The sequence below is a fragment of the Epinephelus lanceolatus genome, chromosome 10, assembly GCF_041903045.1.
Source record: "Epinephelus lanceolatus isolate andai-2023 chromosome 10, ASM4190304v1, whole genome shotgun sequence".
Taxonomy (NCBI): domain Eukaryota; kingdom Metazoa; phylum Chordata; class Actinopteri; order Perciformes; family Serranidae; genus Epinephelus; species Epinephelus lanceolatus.
This window is the reverse complement of record NC_135743.1, coordinates 26,438,397-26,448,956: the sequence shown is the minus strand read 5'-3', so window position 1 is coordinate 26,448,956 and position 10,560 is coordinate 26,438,397.

The window sequence follows — 10,560 nt, the reverse complement described above, 5'->3', positions numbered from 1 at the left end:
CTCCCCTCTTGCTGGGTAAAGAAGAGGTGCTGTTCCCCCTCCTCCTCTCCTCTCCTCTCCTCTCCTCTCCTCTCCTCTCCATTCCTATAGGCTGATGATTGCAAGGTCCAGTCAAGGAAGTCTTTGGTCTAACATACAGCGTGGTGTGAGCAACAAAATAAATACACATCAGTGTTTTCTGTTCATGTTTCTCGTAAATGTAGCAAGAAGAATCTGTGAAACTGTCAGTCCAGTGAGGTTTTTTCTGCCATGACACGTCTGTCTGGTCCTTCTCTTATTTTCCTTTCCTCCCTCTCTCCCCCCTTCCCCTGCCTGAACCAACTAAAAATAGACGGTCCTTTGAGCCACCAGACAGATTGGACAAGTCAAACCTTAGAGTCTCAGTTCATGGAAATAACTTTCTCCTTAACTGACAATAGTCTCAATGTGTTTGTCAAGAAATCGCACAAACAGGGTGAAACCTGCAGGACACACTTTTTAAACTGATGTCCTTTGAGGCAAATTTCAGAGAAACCCATGCAGCTTTGTGTTTTTTAAGTTTTAGGCTTCATTTTATCCAATTTGTTTACAAGCTTATGGTATGGATATGTGAGTCCAGGGAGTCACAAGGCAGTCATATGCAGAGACTTCTCAAAGCAGGACAAGCTGGAGCCTCACCTCACTATCAATCACTTTGAGTAGAGGTTGACACAGCTGTTAACCCACGCACGGACCTTTAAAAAACATCTCTTACTAGCTAAAATTAGCCGAAGCACAACTTGAATGCTTTCTAGTTTATCACAGTCAAATGCTAATGTTTACAATCATCACTGTTGCTTATAGACAGGACGTTTCTGTGTGTATATGTGCTCTCAAAACGGGAGTAACGCTTGTTGCATGCATTGTGGTGACAAGTTTCCAGCTTCTCTTTTATAGCCCAGTGTTATCCTACCTTTGATTTTCCTTATGGTGACCCTACACCTTTTTTGTAAATATAGCCATACGTAGTGATTAGCGGCAAGAAAGAGACCTTCAGAGAGACCAGAGAGAAGAAGCACATGATGGAAAAAGAGAGGACATCATTTTGTCTTGAAGTACTTTAATGAGGACCAAGAACAACATCTAAACATAGACGTGAGTATTGCTCGTCCACATACTGTACAGTACAGAAAGTTTACACCTTTTCAAGCGCAGGTGTTATCAGTATGTGTTGAGAGAGATGGGAACATGGGGGGACAGATGGGCATGGCATACAAGCAAAGGTTTGAGTGGGAAGTTCGCACCATGACATCACCCATTGGTTTGTGGAATAATGTTAAGTAGTATCGATTTGGCATGTTGGGTGTCGCTATCTTGGTTTTTTGGAGCCTGAGGTGACCATATTTATGAGTGCAGGGTGGATTTAACCAAAAACCGAAGGACACACTGTGGTAGCGACTTCTCAATCACAAAGTAGCCATGCCCTAAAGCATACTGTCCTTTATCATCTATTTCACTCTAAATGGGATCACAATATTCAAAATGAATATCATATTGTATTGAAGAAGACTTGAAAGTAGCGTTTAAAGCCATGAAGTCGTTAGGAAAATGCTTTCAGAGGTTAAATAAAGCGAGACGTAGGGTCATTTTGCATTGACTTCTTTCTGCCACCAAGTGGCAACCTCTGGGGCTGAAAAATATTGGATTGTCCACAGGTTCTACAATGGCCCCATGCCAATTGCCCACATGGTTGATTTTACCCAAGTGGGCTCCAGATAAGATCCCCATGTCAGGCCCATACCAACTTGGCACTCAGGTAGCCCTAGCATAACCCAGCATGACCCATTTGGGTAAACCCATCCATTTGGTCAGATGGCATGGGACCATTATTGAACCCGTGGACAGTCCCATAAAGGGCCCATTGTTCAGCCCATTTGCTACCTACAGGAGCATACCATGCAAATGTTGTCTGGAGTCCGGAAGCCATAGCCCTGCAGAAATTGCTAAGTTAGCGTTTCGCCAGCTGATAAGTGTTAGGTTAAAAAAAAAAAGGCAGTTGAGGTTAGGGTAAGGGCTACATCTTGCGACCAAAATGAATTCAGTCTTCATGTATGATAAATAAAGTAAACGAATACAGTGGATTATTGCTACGTTTGGCCTCATATTTCTTCACTACTATGTTGCATTTTCGCAGGGTTCAAATAGCTGTTATGATGGTGGGTTTGTCTTGTTCTGGTGTTGGGCACAGTTTGTAAGGGCTTCAAACAGAGTGCATTCTCGGAACCCATCAGCTGTATTTGGCATCTGACTTCCGGCAGACGGCGACACAGCCTCTGGGGGCAGACCCCCGATTTTTTGGCATTCCGGTTTGATTTGGGCGGAGGAGGCGAATTTCCATTTATGACTTCCGTTTATATATAAGTAAATATGCTGAACCATTGCGATGGATTCAGAGTTTGTGTCAATTGTGTCCCGCCTCGTTAATTCACCGCACGGACCGTTTAACCTGGCAACAACTGCAGCCGGCTCAAACATGATTGGTTAATATCACGCGGACTACAAACAGCCTACAACCGGAAACCAGGGCTCTTCCGCTCTTCTTCCGGAGGCAAGATTTCCGGGGTTTGCCTACAGACTCTACATTCACTGAATGTGGAGTCTGTATATAGAGACTAAACAGAGTGTGACTGCAGCTATGTATGTCTCAAAAATGAAGTCAAAGCAGTAGTGCTAAAAACTGTAGTTCCTTTAATGGCCACTTGAGGCTGGCTCCAAAAGTGATTCAATCCTCATAGACGCCCATGTTAAAATGCCCAACTTTACAGCAGATATAAACATGTTTACAGCCTGGTACAAAAAATGTTTTGGTCTCTAGATAATTACACTGTTTAGACCACTGCACAGGGGGTGAATTTTATATAACTCAGCTGTAAAAACTTTATTAAAGCTTAAAGGTAAGCATGATTAAGAGGGTCGTGATGAGTTGGTTCTCTGGTTCTCAGTCATCTCCTCCCCTTACTCCTCCACAGCGCCACCCTCTTGTCCAAATATGGTTACCTCTGGCTCCAAAAATTCAAGATGGTGATGGCAAAAAAATGCCTAACCTGAGGCTCCGGAAAGGCATTCCACAAACCAGCAAGTGACCTTAAAGTGGCTACGTCCATTACATTTATCTGTGTTTGCCACAAGTGGAGTCACCCTCCTAACCATCAGAAGAAATGCAGGTTTAAAGCATCTCTGTATCTGTTCCACCTGAGATAACCCCTCGGTTGCAGCATGTGTCTGAGACAATAAAGCCAATTAGACAGTTTAGACTATAGACATTATCCGCGTTATGGATACAATCAGAGGATAATCAAGGCTGCAGTTCTAATCAACTATAAAATCTGACACAGTGATTTTCTGTGTGTGTGTTTGTAATGTAAGCTGCATTGCTACAACTTTTAAAATTCAGTTCAAAGTGCAAACAGAACTTTTGTCTAGCCTAGTCCAGACTTGTAATCTGTAGTTCAAATCGGTCCGGATGTTTTGCATTTAAATGATCTTACTTTCTTACTGCTGAACTTTTGAATAAATATTCTCTATCACACATCTGGGACATCCTCTCACCACCTATGCGTAGTAAAGGCACATACTCACCCTCTCAAGGCTTCCTCTATCTGATCCTGCTGAGGAACAGCCAGCTCTGTGTGACCACCTGTTCTGATACATACAAACAGCACACTGGCTTAAACAGGGTTGCTGTAATGGTTTCTGGGAATGTGAGCTGACACCCTGTAGGTCAACCTTTAGCTGGCAGTCTTGTGCATTTGACAGAGCCTACGGGACACTGTGGGCCTCTGACCTGCAAAGACTTCAGAGTCCTTTCACCACATTGATGACGAAATGTCAAGGAAGTATTCAAGCCTTTTTTTCTATAAACCAAACATTGCTGATGGTGACTATCAAACTATCGTGGTAATCATTAATTATTGTCAACTTTACATCTTTTGATCTTGCATTTCTTTCTTATATAATATAATATAATATGATTATTATTCATTCTCCCTAACTGCTTATCCTGGTTGGATGGGGCTGGAGCCTATCCCAGCTGACATTGGGTAAGAGGCAGGGTGCACCCTAGACAGGTCACCAGACTATCACAGGGCTGACTCACTGCACTGGCCTAAACAGCCAACCATCCACACTTACATTCACACCTATGGCATTGTTATTATTGACATTATTTCATCCTTTTTTGGTTTGTGTATAGATAGACATGCACGTGCAGATGTTAGTTAATTAATTCCTCAAATGTCTGGGTAGTGTTTTGTTGACCTGTTTAACTAGACAGACAAGCTATTTTTGGCATTATGTAAGAATTTGTGCTATTTAAACATCGCCTTTATAGAAGCCCTCTAATCTGGCTCAGTAGCTTCTCATCTCACTCTGTTGTATTTGTGTCTGATGAATACAAACATGGCCTCCGGTGAAAATAATGTCTGAGCTACAGTGATATAACCAGAGTGTAACTATTGGGTAACCACAGTGGTGAAGGAAGTATTCAGAGCTATTTCTTAAGCGAAAGCACTTATACCACACTGTGAATATACTCCACTACAGGTAAAACTCTTATTTAAGTAAAAGTACAGAAGAATTATCAGCAAAATGTACTTTTAAGTATTAAAAGAAAAGGAACTCATTCTGCAGAAAAAAATGTCCTTGCCAGTGTTTTATTACTATATATTATGTTTTTTTTTTTTTTTTTTTTTTTTTTAAGATTATTGTTTTGTGCATTTTTGCCTTTAATGGATAGGACAGCTTGGCGTGAGGGGGAGAGAGAGAGGGGGGACGACACCCAGCAAAGGGCTGTGGGCTGGAATCATGCCTGGGCTGCTGCAGCGAGGGCAGAGCCTTTGTACATGGGGCGTCTGCTCGATCCACTATAAGCCACTGACTCCCCATTATATATGATGTTTTTGATTTAATATTACTTCTGCAGTAATTAATGTGTATGTGTAGGTGTTAAAGGTTATGCTAATGGGTAGTTTAGTTTACAGCAACGCCTCATATTTTATTAGATCATCCTATGTTTTGAGAACCACATAGCTCTTTAAAGTTATCCTTAGCTTTGTGACGATGCATTTTCCAGCTGATCCATGAGGGTTTTTAAAAAGTTTATTTACCTAAAGAAGTGGGACAATTGTCTCAGCACATACAGGACCTCTTTATCACTTATTCTATCAGGAAAAAAACTAGGCTTTTTGTTTTATTTTGTTTTTACTGGATAGAAAATGCATGAAAAAATGTAATCTGAAAAACAGCCACTAAAGCTGTCAAACAAATGTAGTGAGGTAAAAGTATAATATTTGCCACTGAGATCTAGTGGAGTGGAAGTTGTGTAAAAGGGAAACACTCAGGTAAAGTACACGTCCCTTGGATTTGTACTTCAGTGCTAAGATACACCTTTATTGATCCCATAATTGAGAAATTCCAGCTCTAGTAAATACTACTACATTCCACCAGTGGATAACTACAACTGCTATTCACAGTAGTATCTTTTATATTACAAAGTAATCACAGCTGGTAATCCCTTGTTAATTGCCCATCTTTCTCTGTACACTTCTCAGGAATGGGGATAATCTTTCATAAATCCACCTCTTGACCTCTGACGTCTGTTTGTTTCTGTGTCATTCACTGTTGATGAATGACTGAAACGGGAGCACGGGCGAGCTTAACATTTACACTGATTTACCATGTTGATATATATAATTACACAGTAGTGCCCTCTCTACTAGAGTAGTTTGTAATTCTGTCCCCCAGGCGCACTACTCACTCAGCAGTGTGAAATACTATGTAATCCCCAGGGCAAACTAGGAAGAAACTGGATATGAAAAGGAAACATGGTTTCTCCCAACAGTTCTGTAAGATAGAATTTCCTGGTTCCACACATGAGTAAATCTTAATGATGTCTAAATAACACACAATCACTTTCACGATTTTTAATGTTTAAACCTATGTTCATGGGGTGTGATGTTGCAGCAGGTGCATCGGTATGCTTTGAAAACTGAGCCCCACACTGGTCAGGAATGAATAGTGGAGAAGCAACAGTATGCTGCGTTGGATCAAATGATATTTAAGGGGCTTCCTGTTTTGAGCCACGCAAATATTTTAATGTTCAACTAGATTACTTGAGGAAACAATGATTAAGAGTGTCAGGTCACAGTGACTCTACTGTAAACACCTACCGTACTCGAATCTCCACTCTGCACTGTACTCCTCTAAGCCAAGTCCACGACACACTGAACCTTAAACTAACCATACACTATACTGCTACACAAGACAGTGTGGAAAGGGCCTGTGTGTTTTTGCATGTAACCTCAGAAATATGCTTACGAAAGACAGCACACACATGCACCTAAGCACAAGCTCAGGGAAAATCCTACACACACACACTCTCACACATACACACATGCAGACACGTACAAACAACAACAAACACACACACAGTCAAGCATGTGGCAAGCGGCAGCAGCTGCAGTGTGTATAATTAGAGTGTTTTGAAAGCTGAGAGTTGGACAGCAGGACTTTCACCTGCAGACTGTGGAGTTACCATGACAACCAGCTGTCAGCATAGCTAACTTTATAATGCCAGCTACATTATCTATGTATATGTAAGGCTGGTGACCTGAAGATCATGAAGAAAGACAGTAAAGAAAGTGTGGGATACATTCACTCATGCAAACCTCTCTCAGAAGCAATACATAAGATTCTCTCTCACCCACGACATAAACGTCCATAACACATGTGCAGCAGGTTATGCAGAAGGTTACATATTGTAACACAACGATCACTTCACAGTATGATAAGTTTCTTGGCTTTCAAAACCTTTTTTCCATCTCACTGTCGATTCCAACTGTTGTGGAACAGACACGCCCAAGTGGGATTTCCCAACAAAAAAAGCTCCAAGTGGCGTCCTTCAATATCTAGTTGAATATATGTAACACAGCTCTACATGTAAAATCTAAGCTATGTGGAAGTACAAAGTGCCAAGTACAAAATAGTTTTAATATCAAGCAACAGTCATTTGATAATCAAAGTTTGTCAGGAGAAAAACAGAGCAGTATGTTGACACTGTGACCTTCTTCATGCTGCCAGTTGACACGCTGCATCCAGAAAGTTGATTTCCTGCCTCCATCTAGTGGAGAAGATACAAAGGTGCAGAATGTGCGGCTGAAAGCTTAGATGACACTTGAATCTGACATTATCTAAAACAACTTTTTAAATTAATTACAGCTTCAAATGGTTAATTTACAGCTGTGAGTTTTGTGAAAGATTTACTTTCAGTACCAACACTAGACTTGACTATAGTGACCAGCGCTGCCTGTACTTTGCATAGTTTCTGAAGAGCATAAGTTGTAGGCTCAAGACTACCTGGCTCATAGACAGCATCACATGTTTTCTTTAAAACAATTATTTTCTGTTTTTATCACTGTTTAAAGGAGTTCCCCAAGGTTCAATCTTGGGTCCTTTCTTGTTTACCATGTATATTAACAATATTACATCCCCTGTAACAACATTCACATCTATATCATCCACATCTTCATCCAGATCCTCTCACTCACACCTTTTGATTGTTCCAGAGGTCAGAGCTAAAAGACATGTAGATGCAGCCTTTGTTAATTATGCCCCTAAAGTCTGGAACAATCTGCCTGAAGATCTTAGAGACACATCTTTTTATGACTGCTTTCTCCTGAAATATATTTTTAACTGATGGTTGGTTTATCTTGTCTTAGCCTATAGTTTTAATTGAATTTTACTTTATCTTTTATTACCTTTTTGATTACCCTTTATCTTTTTTTCTCTATCACAAATGTTTTTGATTGGCTGTTATGTTCAGCACTTTGTGTTACATTTTATGCATGAATTGTGCTAAATAAATAAAGTAATAATAAAGTTATTATATAGAGCCACAAATATTGTAGATGGCAGTTTGCATATATTACCACTCTGAATGCTAGGGTTTCAGAATATAAATATCTTGGTATCTGGCTGGATCGAAAAGTTAAACTTAAATTTCACATTAACACACTTGTCATCAAGCTGTGATAACAAAAAAAAGAATATTTGTACAGACACAGAATTTATTTTTCTGTGCTCTGCAAGAAGCAGATAATTAAAGTCGTCTTCTTGTCTGTCTTGGATTACAGTGATTACAGTGTTATCTATAGACATGCCTCTGCCTCCACTCTTAAACCCCTAGAATCAGTTGATCATGCTGGCTCACTGTCGCACTGTCATGGTTTACTGGGACACTTAAATAGAAAAGAGCCAATGTTAATGTAATTTGTAACATGTGCTTTTCCTTCTATAAAAAATTGAAATCTCAGCTGTGAAGACGACCTTCCTGAATTTATTTTTTCTTGGGGAAAAAAAATAAAATGTTTTAATATCTTTGGACGTTTCAAATATTCCTACACAAGCTCACATGACGTGGCAAGAAGATTTTAAAAGCGTTATAATCTATTCTCCAAGTTTAAAATCACTTAATTCTTTGGATTCTGTAACTTATTATTTGGCACTTACTTGATCCATTGCCTAAAACCTGAGCAAATTGGCCTCATTAAAAACATGCGAAGAAGGCAATGAGCAACCAAAGAAGAAATGACCCAAAAAATTAGCAAGAAATTAGTAAAGAAAAAATTAAAAACAATAACATTTGTTTCAAAAAAGAAAGAAAGAAAGTTAAAAACAAACAAACAAGGAAATGACCTGGAAAGAGTGCTTAATATATATATATATATATATATATATATATATACATACATATATATATATATATATATTTACTTATAATAATCCAGTACCATATTTTTTTTTTAAATAATTGTCTTTTTTTTCTTTCTGCAGTTTGTTGGACATTTCTTACCAAATTCCTTATTGCCCTTTTCCCCATGTTTTTGAAATAAATTGCAACAATTTGCTCAAGGTTCAAAAGCTCAAATACTTGCAGGCATCTGAAAGCAACACAAGAAAAATTATGTTGCTCCAGGTTTCGAAGGTTAAATGCTTCCAACCTGATGAGAGGCGGCCTCAGAGCTGTACTCAGTTCAAAACATGACTCTATTAAGCAATGAAACCTCGGTTTTGCAAACATTTTGTGTCAAATAATCTTCTAGCAGTAGCCCTAATCTCTTAATGTTTAAAATTCTTTAATGGCACTTTACTCTTGACAACTGAATAAGGTCAATATATTATGTTCCTCATAGTTTCATGTTTCACAAGCATAATGTCCTGTTTGATCAACTAGAAGTGTGTCCTCGATAAAAGTGCTGCAGGTATTATCTTCATAGAATTGGCAGAAGTTCCTCCTGCACACAGACTAAATATAGGTAGAAATATTGCATGCTTAAACTGTTGTTGTATTAGTTACTGCTGTCAGGGCGTTTTTATATCGATGGCTTTAAACACACTGTAGAACACAATGTAAGCAGGACAAAGTTAATGTTGCTGGCACTGTCAGATCTCTTTGTAAAATAAGTGACACATCAATGAATGGAAATGACCACCACACATGCCCCACAAAATGGGATAGTGGTCAATTGTGAAATAGGCTAGCAGGCCAAAGCTTAGTCAGGGTTAGTATGATGTAAAAATGGCTTCAGGCTGACGTGAGGCTGAGTAAGACCCATCTGCTGCCCTCTGCTCTTCAGCTACCACTAAATGGATTAAGTGCTGCGCACATAGCTCTCATCTAGCTGTGTGTGTGTGTGTGTGTGTGTGTGTGTGTGTGTGATCAAGGCAGTGGCGGCATCATGTCTTAAAGAAGGCGCTCACAGTGCAGTCTGCTGCGTTTCCGCTCAGCCAGCTGTTGCTGTCTGCTGTGTCATCCACCTGCTACTGTCTAGACACCATCACGATTTAATACATTAGATGGAATATGGAATATCCTGACAATAACTGTAGTAGCCTACATATGTCGGCTGCATGCTGATACTGTTGACAGTCACAATGTTGAGGATTTAGTGTTGTGCTCAGGGCTACATGACTGAGGGGATAGCACTCATTCATTCGATTCCCTGACACTAATCCCTAAACCTTTGACCTGCTGCCGTCACAAGCAAAACACCATTTAATTTAAGAGCAATTAAATTACCATGGACAGTGCAAAGCAATTTGTACGTGTGTTTACTCTCCCCAGAGCCACACAATTCTAATACATTTGTAAACTTAAGAGAGAATAAATCATCAAACCTCTCACACTTAATAAGCCTTTAAAAAACAGCTGTAAGTCAAGACTTCAGATATTACATTTTCACAAAGATATAAGTGGAAGTACTGCCACTAAAGTGTGTTACAGAGCAATGAAGCATCTGGTCTATTGTCTCAGTGTGTTTTGTATCTGAAAATCTATTTATTCTTCATTCCACAACTTTTGACAAATAGCCTCACACCACCTAGTAAGGTAATAATTAGATTTTCTTTAAAGTTTAAGAGTACTGCACACTTACAGGTCCTGTGTGTAGGATTTAGGGGCATCTTTTGGCAGAAATGGTATACAATATTTATTACTATATTTTCATTAGTGTGTAATCACCTGAAAATAAGGATCATATTTTTTCA